The following is an 11,696-nucleotide window of genomic DNA, read 5'->3' on the forward strand; positions in this document are numbered from 1 at the left end:
TAAAATTATTTTTCCTTTGATTTTGGTAATACATGGTGTAATAGACTTTGGAGACTCGGGGGGGGGGGAAGGCTGGGAAATGGTAAGGAATTAAAAATTATCCATTGGGTACAATGTACACAATTCACACCACAGGTATACTGAAAGGCCCAACTTCAGCACTGTATAATTCACTCATGCATCAAAAAACTACTTGTACCTCCTAAATCTATTGAAATTTTAAAAATGGAAAAATAAGTAAATAATATAAAATTATCCTTCCTTCATTCCAGACTTAACAAGTGACAAGTCTGGGAAGGGCCCAGGAATTTGGATTTTTAACAAAATTCCTTGGGTCATTTTTCTTTTCTTTTTTTGGTTACAAAAACTTTGACAAACTTAGCTCTACTTTAGGGCAATGCTTCCCAAACACCCCTGATGATGAGAATTACCCAGAAGCATTTGTTTAAAAATACAAATTCTTGCCCAACCCAGACCAAGTGAATCAGTCTCTCAGGGAGGAATTCTAATCTCAAAGAGAGGGGGCTAATGGGGACAGGACACAATCATAAGAAGGACTTTATCTAACAAATGCCATCAATGTAACCTAACTCTTTGTACCCTCAATGAATCCCAAACAATAAAAAAGAAAAAGGGGGGGGCTAAAATTGAATGAGTGAGGCGGCGCCTATGGCTCAGTGAGTGGGGCACCAGCCCCATATACTGAGAGTGGAGGGTTCAAATCCAGCCCCAGCCAAACTGCAACCAAAAATAGCCAGGCATTGTGGCGGCTGCCTATAGTCCCAGCTACTCGGGAGGCTGAGGCAAGAGAATCACCTAAGCCCAAGAGCTGGAGGTGGCTGTGAGCTGTGATGCCACAGCATTCTACCAAGGGCAACAAAGTGAGACTCTATCCTAAAAAAAAAAAAATAAATAAATAAATAAATAAAATAAAATTGAGTGAGTGTCTCAGATGACTCTTACAAGAAAAATTTGGGAACATGGGTAGGTATCCTTAATTGGTGAAATTTCAAACATCTGACTAATAACTTAGTTCCAGTCTTCCCCTTACAGCACTTTGAAAATCTGTAGATAATTAGATAATTTTGTTACAATAAAGATACGTAAAGTAAAAGTTCTAATAGTCTAACTATCTAGAATCTTAAAGTAAATGAACTAGAGACCTATCACATAAGTAAACACATTCATTGCACTTGGGTAAAAGCCAGGAATTTAACTGAAAAATGAATAAAACTGCAAATCAAAATCATCTACTTTGCCAAACACAACTATGAATAACCATATCAAACCACATTAAAAAAAAACCTGTTGAAACCACGTATAGGCTCGGCGCCTGTGGCTCAAATGGCTAACGTGCCAGCCACTAAGGTGGCGGGTCTGAATCCAGTCTGGGCCCACCAAACAACAAAGACGGCTGCAACCAAAAAATAGCCGGGCGTTGTGGCAGGGGCCTGTGGTCCCAGCTACTTGGGAGACTGAGGCAGGAGACTCGCTTGAGCCCAGGAGTTCAAGGTTGCTGTGAGCTGTGATGCCACGGCAGTCTCTACCCAGGGTGACAGCTTGAGGCTCTGTCTCAAAAGAAAAAAACCACATATAATGGCTCATGTCTGTAATCTGAGCACTCTGGGAGGCCAAGACAGGAGGATCCCTTGAGCTCAGGAGTTCAAGACCAGCCTTAGCTGGGTGCAGTAGCTCATGCCTATAATCCTAGCACTCTGGGAGAATAAGGTGGGTGGACCGCCTAAGCTCACAAGTTCGAGACCAGCCTGAGCTACAGCAAGACCTCATCTCTAAAAATAGTTGGGTGCTGTGGCAAGTACCTGTAGTCCCAGCTACTCGGGAGCCTGAGGCAAGAGAATTTCTTGAGCCCAAGAGTTTGAGGTTGCTGTGAGCTGTGATGCTATGGCACTCTACAGAGGGCAATGAAGTGAGGCTCTGTCTTAAAAAAAAAAAGAAAAAAATGACCAGCCTGAGCAAGAGTAAGACCTCCATCTCTATAAAACGTAGAAAAATTAGTGTTGGTCATGTTGGTGAATGCCTGTAGTCCCAGTTACTTAAGGGGCTGAAGCAAGAGGATTACTGGAGCCAGGAGTTTGAGGTTGCAGTGAGATATGGTGATACCACTACACTCTAGCCCTTGCAAAAAATTAATCTCAATTTTTCCAGAATGATAGTATATGGTACCATTTTGTACTCTGACCCACAAGGTAGGACAATTTTGATAGTTCCACATTCTCACTAGCATTTGTTATTGTCAGTCTATTTTGTTTTTTTTGTTTTTTTTTGAGACAGAGTCTCATTATATCACCCTTGGTGGAGTGCCACAGAGGCACAGCTCACAGCAACCTCCAACTCTTGGGCTTAAGCTATTCTCTTGCCTCAGCCTCCCAAGTAGCTGGGACTACAGGCGCCCACCACAATGCCAGCTATTTGTTGTTGTTGTAGCTGTCATTGTTGTTTAGCAGGCCCTGGGCAGGTTCGAACCCACCAGCCCCAGTGTATGTGGCCGGTGCCCTAACCAATGAGCTATAGGCACCGAACCATTGTTAGCCTATTAATTTTAGCCATTCTGGTATGTATATGGTGGCATCTCATAATTTAATTTGCATTTCTTAGATAACTAATGATATTGAATACTTTTTATATGCATATTGAGGCCATTTATACTCTTTTTTTCATATCTTTTGCTGATTGTTAATTGGGCTGTTTATCTTTTTATTGTAGATATATACACAGTTTTTATATATTCTGAGTTCTTTTTGTCTTCTAGATACCTGTCTTTTACCTATAATACTGAAATGTATTTTGTAAATGTTTTCTCCTATTATGGGAAAAAATGTGGCCTGCCTCTTCATTTTCTTTTTCTTTTTATTAGCCTGAACACAGGCGGAACCTATTCATTTTCTTAATGGTATCTATTGGTAGAAAAAATTATCAATTTTTTTCTTTTATAATTATTCTTTTCTGTATCCTATCCAAAAAACCTTTATCTATCCCCAAGATATTGTTTTATGATTGCCTCTAGTGGTTTACAGTTTAAACTATTATATTTAGGTCAACAATTCATATTACATATGGCAAGAAGTAGGGGTCTCAGTTAATTTTTTTCCCATAGGTATATTTAGTTATTCCAATACCATCAGTTGGAAAGATTTCTTTCTTTCTTTCTTTCTTTTTTTTTTTTTTTTTTTTTGAGATGGAGTCTTACTCTGTTGCCCTGGGTAGAGTGCTGTGATGTTATAGCTCACAACAACCTCAAACTCTTGGGCTCAGGTGATCCTCTTACCTCAGTCTCCCAAGTAGTTGGGACATAGGTGATCACCATAAAACTTGGTTAATTTTTCTCTTTCTAGTAGAGACAGGGTTGAATTCTTGCTCAGGCTGGTCTCAAACTCCTGAGCTCAAGCAATCCACCCTCCTTGGCCTCCCAGAATGCTAGAATTATAGGTATGAGCCACCAAAAATACGCATTTCTAACAAGCTCCCAGTTGATTATAATGCACCCTAAAGTCTGAGAAGTATTACATTACTTTAATTCTCCTTCCTCTAAAACTTAGAACAAGCTGAGGAGCTCACAAATTAAGGTTCATATAGAAAGACCTGTGAATTTAAAATTAGAAAATCTGGGCTCTAATTCTAGATTTGCTACTCAATAACTGGATATCATTTTATGTATGTATGTATGTATCTATCTATCTATCTATCTATCTACTTATTTAGAAACAAGGGTCTTACTATATTGCCCAGACTGGTCTTGAACTCCTGATTCAAGCAATCCTCCCACCTCAAATTCCTGAAAAGCTGAGACTACAGTGACATGCCACCACACCTAGTAGTATCATTTTATTATCTGGACCTAAGTTTCTCCATGTGTAAAATAAGAAGATAAAACGAGACTCAGTCATTCAAGTATAGATTAAGTGCACACATTGTCCTAGGAATTGCAGGTATAAAGATGAATAAGACATGTCTGCCCTCAATAAGAACACAGGCTAGATCAGAGCTAACCAAAAGAACTCTGTATGTAATAACAGAAATATCCTGTATCTGCACTGCTCAATATAGTCAACACTAGTGAAATGGGGTCTGAAATGTGGTGAAACCACAGAGCTAAACTTTTAATTGTATATAATTTTAAGTAATTTATGTTTCAACTTAAATAGCTACACATGATCAATGGCTATAGTGCCCTATACCAGGTCTAAGTGGGCCCAGCTTTGTTGCAACTATCTCTACATCATCCTCCCCAAGCTGGGGAGGGAGCAGGCAGTGGATGTTCTGGTGTGCCCCATGACTGGGAGCTGAATAACCCTCCCCTCTTTGGGGAATTTGAGCAGAACAAGTGCTACAGTACCACCTCAGAAGCCATATAATGACTACTCCTGGGAGACCTGTACAGGGGGATAGCCCTCATTACTGAGTAGCGCAGCCCCATGGCCAACCCCTGCCACCTCTAAGCTGCCACCTGCCCACAGCTTTACCCACAAGGTTCCTGTGCTGCCACTCAGCCTGTAGCTCAACCTCCATGGTCCCCAGTCTACTGTTCAACCTAGCAGCCCAACCCACATAGCTCTTGTGCTGCCTTCAGCCTGCAGCCCCAGAACCAAAGCTCCTACTTCCTTCACCCTGCTGGTAGCTTCACCCTTGAGGCCCCAGGGCTACAACCAGGCCTACAAGATCCGAACCCAAGATTCCAGCACTGCTGCAGGACCCCACAAAGATCTATCCCTGAAGCTCCGGCACTGCCACAGGGCCCCACAGTGCCAGCTCTGAGGCCTCACGGATCTGTCCCAGAGGCTCCAGCTCCACCCCTATGCATCATGGACCCGGCTCTGAGGCTCCCAGCTACTAGGAAGGCTGAAGTAAGAGAATCACTTAAGCCCAAGAGTTTGAGGTTGCTGTGAGCTGTGATGCCACAGCTCTCTACTGAGGCCGACATAATGAGACTCCATCTCAAAAATAAATAAATAAAGAGAGACAAACAGCCCACAAACATGAAGAAATGCTCAACATCAGTAATCATTAGGAAAATTAAAACCACAATGAGATGCTTTCCCTCTGTTAAAATGGCATGATTAAAAAGTGGAAAAAAACGGGGATGCCCATGGCTCAAAGGAGGGCACCAGCCCCATATACCAGAAGTGGTGGGTTCAAACCTGGCCCCTGCCAGAAAAAAAAACTGAAAAAACAACAGATGCTGGCATGTTTGCACAGAGAAAGAAATGCTTATATACTGTTGGTGGAACTACAAAGTAATACATTCTCTGTGCAAAACAGTGTGAAGATTCTTCAAAGAAATAAATGGAGACATAGTATTTGACCCAGCAATTTCCTTACTAGTTATCTACCCAAAGGAAAAAAAGTCATTTTATCAAAAAGATACCTGCACTTGAATGTTTACTGCAGCACAATTCACAATTGCAAAGATGTATAATCATCTAAGTGCCTATCAACTCATGATTAAGGAAATGTGGTATACAGCCAGGAGAGCTAGCTCATGCCTATAAACCTAACACTCTGGGAGGCCCAGGCATGTGGATTGCTTAAGTTCACGAATTCGAGACCAGCCCGAGCAAAGTTGAGACCCCCATCTCTAAATATTTTTAAAGATAGCCAGGTGTTATGGTGGGTTCCTATATTCCCAGGTACTTGGGAGGCTGGGGCAAGAGAATCACTTGAACTCAAGAGTTTGAAGTTGCTGTGAGCTATAACACTACAGAACTCTACTGAGAGTGACCAAAAAAAAAAAAAAATGTTTTTTACACTAAATTTTCCCAATAAAGACCACTATGAAATCATGAAAAAAAAAAGTGGTATATATACATCATGGAACACTACCCAGCCATAAAAAGGAATTAAATAATGTCTTTTGAAGTACCATAGATGGAACTGGAGACAATGATCCTAAGCAAAGTATCTCAGGAATAGAAAAACAAACATCACATGTACTGTCTAATAATGGGGAGCTAAATGATGGGGTACACAGGCACAAAGAGGTATAAAGGCATTGGAAATCAGGAAGGGAAGTGGGTGGGATTAAGGGGTAAACTTACCTATTCAGTACAGCAAACGCTATTCTGGTGATGGGCACACTATAAGCCTCAAATTAAGCATCATACAAGGTATCCATGTTACAAAAACATGTGTACCCCTTAGTATTTTGAAATTAAAAGAAAAAAGGAAATAAAAAAGGTGGAGTATTATGGCTCACACCTGTAATCCCATCACTTTGAGAGGCTGAGGCAGAATGATTGATTAAGACCAGGAGTTCAAGACTAGCCTGGGCAACTCAGCAAGACCCTGTCTCTATAAAATAAATAAATAAATACAATAAAATAAAATAAATTTTTAAAAGAATATGAAAAAATATAGGCTGGCGGCGCCTGTGGCTTGGGCGGTATCTGTGGCTCAAAGGATACCATATACCAGAGGTGGTGGGTTCAAACCCAGCCCCAGCCAAAAACTGAAAAAAAATCTATATCTATATCTATATCTATATATATACACACACACACATATACATATATATCTGATAGGAGAAAATTTTTACAAACATATATATTTAATAAGGAATTGTAAGTAGCATATATAAAGAACTTTCATAACTCAATAAAAGAAAGCAATTTAAAAATAGGCAAAGGATCTGAATGGGTACAAAGAAGATATACAAATGGCCAACAAGCACACAAAAAGATGTTCAACATCACTAGCCACTAGAAAAATGTAAATAAAAACCATGTGAGATACTACATATGACCTCACACCCACTAAGAAGGTTAATTTTTTTTTTTTTTTGAGACAGAGTTTCAAGCTGTTGCCCTTGGTACAGTGTCATGGCATCACAGCTCACAGCAACCTCAAACTCTTGGGCTTAAGCAATTCTCTTGCCTCAGGCTCCCGAGTAGCTGGGACTACAGGCACCCACCACAACGCCCAGCTACTTTTTTGTTGTAGTGTGGCTGGGGCCAGGTTTGAAGCCACCACCCTTGGTATATGGGGCCAGCGTCTTACCCACCGAGCCACAGGCACCACCCTGTGTTCTACTTCTTTATCAGTTAACCTTCAATCCTCCCCATCCAAAATGATTTATCCTAGAATATGATCTACTGAAATTATGTAACAACTAAGCCTAAATCCCTGGTCTGGGTCACAGCCACTATAGCTTTAGTTCATTTTACACTCTGTAACAAACTGAGATTTACTTATTTTGATCACTTTTCTTTAACAGTCTTTCCTTGTAATAAAAGTCAAATGTACCAAGAAAGCAAAGCAAAATAAAAAAAATTAAAACTACTCTCAATCACATCACTCAACAAGAATCCACAAAAATCACTGCAGGTTTTTAGGAATTTCCTTCTGGATTTTTATCTATATATACCTGATTTTTCACAAATGTTAAACCATATGCCTTTTTTATATGGTTTATTACTTAATATGAACATTTCTCCATCTTGTTGAATATTCAAAATCATGATTACAGCATTTATAATATCATACAGATACATATATACTCTAATTTCTATCATTTTATTTAAAGTTTTATGCACTTTTGCTCTCTGAATTTTGCTATATGAGCTAATAGTTTTCATTTCATATGAGCTGTTATTTGCAGTTTCTATTATTAGTTCTTTTTCTTTCTTTTTTTTTTTTTGAGATAGACTCTCACTATGTGACCCTTGGTAGAGTGCTGTAGTATCACAGCTCACAGCAACCTCCAAGTCTTAGGCATAAGCATTTCTCTTGCCTCAGCTTCCCAGGTAGCTGGGACTGTAGGCACCTGACAATGCCCAGCAATTTTTTTGTTGTTTAGCAGGCCCAGCCCAGGCTTGGTTCAAACCTGCCAGCCTGGGTGAATGTGGCTGGAGCCCTTCCCAAGGAGCTATGGGTGCCGCCAGTTTTGTTATTTCTGTTGTTACTGTTTTCTTGCATTATAATTGGAAATAAGTATCTACTTTTTGGAATTTGAGGTTTTCTTTATTTCCACTATACATGATATATTTTTGTTGAGTGTTGTATGAGTGTGTATTGATAGTCCTGAAGGTACAAAGGTTATATTGAATATTTTTTTTTTTTTTGAGACAGAGTCTTAAGCTGTCACCTTGGGTAGAGTGCTATGGCATCACAGCTCACAGCAACCTCAAACTCTTAGACTCTAGCGATACTCTTGCCTCAGCCTCCCAAGTAGCTGAGTCTACAGGCACCCACCATAACACCCAACTATTTTTTGGTTATAGTTGTCATTGTTTGACGGGTCCGGGCTGGATTTGAACCTTCCAGCTCCAGTGTATGTGGCTGGCCACTAGCCACTTGAGCTACAGGCACTGAGCCATATTGAATAATTTTAGAAATTAAATGATAGTTTTCTGGAATGAAATTTTGTCTAATATTATTATGCACTGTCTTTAACATTTGCCTGGAGTATGTATACATATGTATTTTTTAACCTTTCTGCCTTATTTTGTTTTGTATTTGTCTGATATAACACAAATCTTGAGTTTTACTTCCATACCATCTTAGACCTTTTTTTTTTTTTGAGACAGAGTCTCACTTTGCTGCCCTTGGTAGAATGCCATGGCATCATAGCTCACAACCTCAAACTCTTGGGCTGAAGCAATTCTCTAGCTTCAGTCTCCCAAGTTGCTAGGAGTACAGGCACCTACCACAGCATTTGGCCATTTTTAGAAATGGGATCTGGGGGTGGCACCTGTGGCTCAAGGAGTAGGGTGCTAGACCCATATGCTGGAGGTGGTGGGTTCAAACCCAATCCCAGCCAAAAACTGCATTAAAAAAAAAAAAAAGAAAAGAAATGGGATCTGGCTCTTGCTGAGGCTGGTCTTAAACACCTAAGCTCAGGCAATCCACCTGTCTTGGCCTCCCAGAGTGCTGGGATTACAGGCGTGAGTCACCACGCCTGGCTCCTTTTTTTTTTTTAATGAGGATTTATTCCACTCACACTTACTGTAATATTTGGTCATATTCTATTCACTCTCTCTCCTCACCTTTTTTTACTTTCACTTGTCTGTTAAATATTTTCTCTTTATTTTCCTCAACATCTTTTTTCCTTATATTTCTATTCCATGTGTGAATGTCTTTAACAATTTTAAGAAACATACTGCAGTGGATATACGTTAGCTAATTTTTTCTCTACATTTCATGAAATTTCCCAATTTTCACTTAGGTACCCTTTACCACCCACCCCTTACACTTTCAGCACTATCTCTTGCCAGGTCTTAAAAAATGACTTTTTTCCAGTCACAGCGATTGGTCTCATGTTGGTTAAATTATAGCAAACCTAGGACTTTTCTTTGAAGGTATGAGTAGTTGTTTCTCTCCCTGATTTAATGAGAAAGTATATAATTCCACATACTGAACTTCCAGACATACTGTAAGGAGGGAAGCTAGTCTGAGTATGAAACTGACACACGGTTGTGCCTAGTTCTACAAAGACCACACTGCCAAACAAGCCAAATTTACAGCAGAGTCCTTTTATTGAAAAGCCAGCCAGTTACTGCCTTAGTATCCCAACATATGGTTTCTGAGAGCAGCCCTGAGTCGGAGTTCTTAAGGGGTCAAGTTTTTAAGGCTTGGTCTGCATCTCGTTGGCACACAGGCTGTCCAGGTGCATCTGGGTAGGGTAGCAAGCAAGCAGTGTACAGAAGCAAAATTGTTCAGTTAATCAGTCATTCATTATACCTCTTTGTTTTAATATTTTCCCACCTGGTATTTCTTAAAGGTCAGTCTGGAGATAGTTGGTACTTCCCAGTCCATTTCTCAGGAGAATTATTCAAGCAAGAAGTTAGTGAGTACTTTCCCATCTATCTTGGGAGTGAACCAGACTTACTCCATTTTGTTGAGGGCTTGCAGCCCAGAAATTTGCCAGGAGTTAACTGGTATTTTTCTACTTTAGCCTAGGCCTAACAACACAATAAAAAGCAAAGCAGAGAGAACATCAGAAGAAAGACATTGCTTACCAATCAACTACACATTCATATATGTGTGTGTGTATGTATATATATATATATATATATACACTTTTTTTTTTTTTTTAGACAAGAGTTTCAGTCTGTCACTCTAGGTAGGTTCAGCCTGTCACCATAGCATTATAGCTCACAGCAACCTCACACTCACAGGCTCAAGTGATCCTCTTGCTTCAGTTTTTTATTTTTTTTTTTAGTAGAAATGGGATCTTGCTCTTGCTCAGACTGGTCTCAAACTCATGAGCTTAAGCAATCCATCTGCCTCAGCCTTCTAAAACTCTAGGATTACAGGTCTGTGCCACCAGTTGACTTATTTATTTATTTGACATGGAGTCTCACTTTGTCACCCTTGGTAGAGTGCCACAGCATCATAACTCACAGCAACCTTTAACTCTTAGGCTCAAAGCATCCTTTGCCTCAGCCTCCCAAGTAGGTGGGACTACAGGCACCCACCACAATGGCTGGCTATTTTTTAGAGACGGAGTCTTGATGTTGTTCAGTGTGGTGTCAGACTCCCAAGCTCAAGCAATCCACCTCCCAGAATGCCAGGAATACAGGCATGGGCCCACACCTGGCCCAGCAACCTTAATTCTAAAATTTCAACATATTTTCCTCCTATCATAAACTGTATTTATGGTCTCCTCCTCTCCTACTACAAGTTTTAACACTGTTTCTTACCTACTAACTGCCCACCAGCCACTTCTGTCAAGGACTTCCTGAAATTATCTAGAATCTTAGTACTAGAATATTAGTTCTTCTCCTAGCTCTATAATCCAAGTCTCCATATTTCATAATTTTCTTCTTCGTCCTTTTTCATCACATTTCAGAAGAATTTCTTGGTCTGTCTTCTAGTTCATTAATTTAGTCTTCTATTACAACCATCTTGCCATTCAGCCTGCTATTGAAGTTTCATTTCAGAAAACATGTTTTCAATGTCTAAAAATTTCTTGTTCTCATTTCTTTTTCATAGCAACCCACTCCTATTTTATGGAAATATTCTCTCAATTCTTTGAGGATTTTTTTCTTTTTTTTGAGACAGAGCCTCAAGCTGTCACCCTGGGTAGAGTGCCATGGCATCACAGTTCACAGCAACCTCCTACTCCTGGGCTCAAGCAAGTCTCCTGCCTCAGCCTCCCAAGTAGTTGGGACCACAGACGCCCGCCACGACGCCCGCCACAACGCCCGGATTTTTTTTGGTTGTAGCCGACATTGTTGTTTGGTGGGCCCAGGCTGGATTCGAACCCACCACCTTAGGTGTATGTGCCTGGCGCTTTAGCCACTTGAGCCACAGGTGCTGAGCCTCTTTGAGGATTTTTTGAACAAAAAAATATTAGCCTTGGGTGGCACCTGTGGCTTAAAGGAGTAGGGCACGGGCCCCATGTGCTGGAGGTGGCGGGTTCAAACCCAGCCCCGGCCAAAAATTGCAAAATATGTGTGTGTGTGTGTGTGTGTGTGTATTAGCCTTTGTCTAACACATTAGATTTATTTTCTCAAAGATTGATTCCTCTGTTTGGTCAGCTTGGTGTCCCTCTTTCATCCTGTTGATTTTCCTTAAATAATTTAGTGATTCTTGGTTAAACAAATTGGTAACTAAAGTTAGTTTTGTCAGAATAGTCGTTCTCAATCTGGATGCACTGTTTAAAAAGACAAAAAAAAAAACAAAAAAACCTCCCCAGGTGATTTTAATGTATATCTGCCACTAAGAATCACTACTTTAAC

Source organism: Otolemur garnettii, unplaced genomic scaffold (genome assembly GCF_000181295.1).
Source record: "Otolemur garnettii isolate 467f Iridium unplaced genomic scaffold, OtoGar3 scaffold00122, whole genome shotgun sequence".
Classification (NCBI taxonomy): Eukaryota; Metazoa; Chordata; class Mammalia; order Primates; family Galagidae; genus Otolemur; species Otolemur garnettii.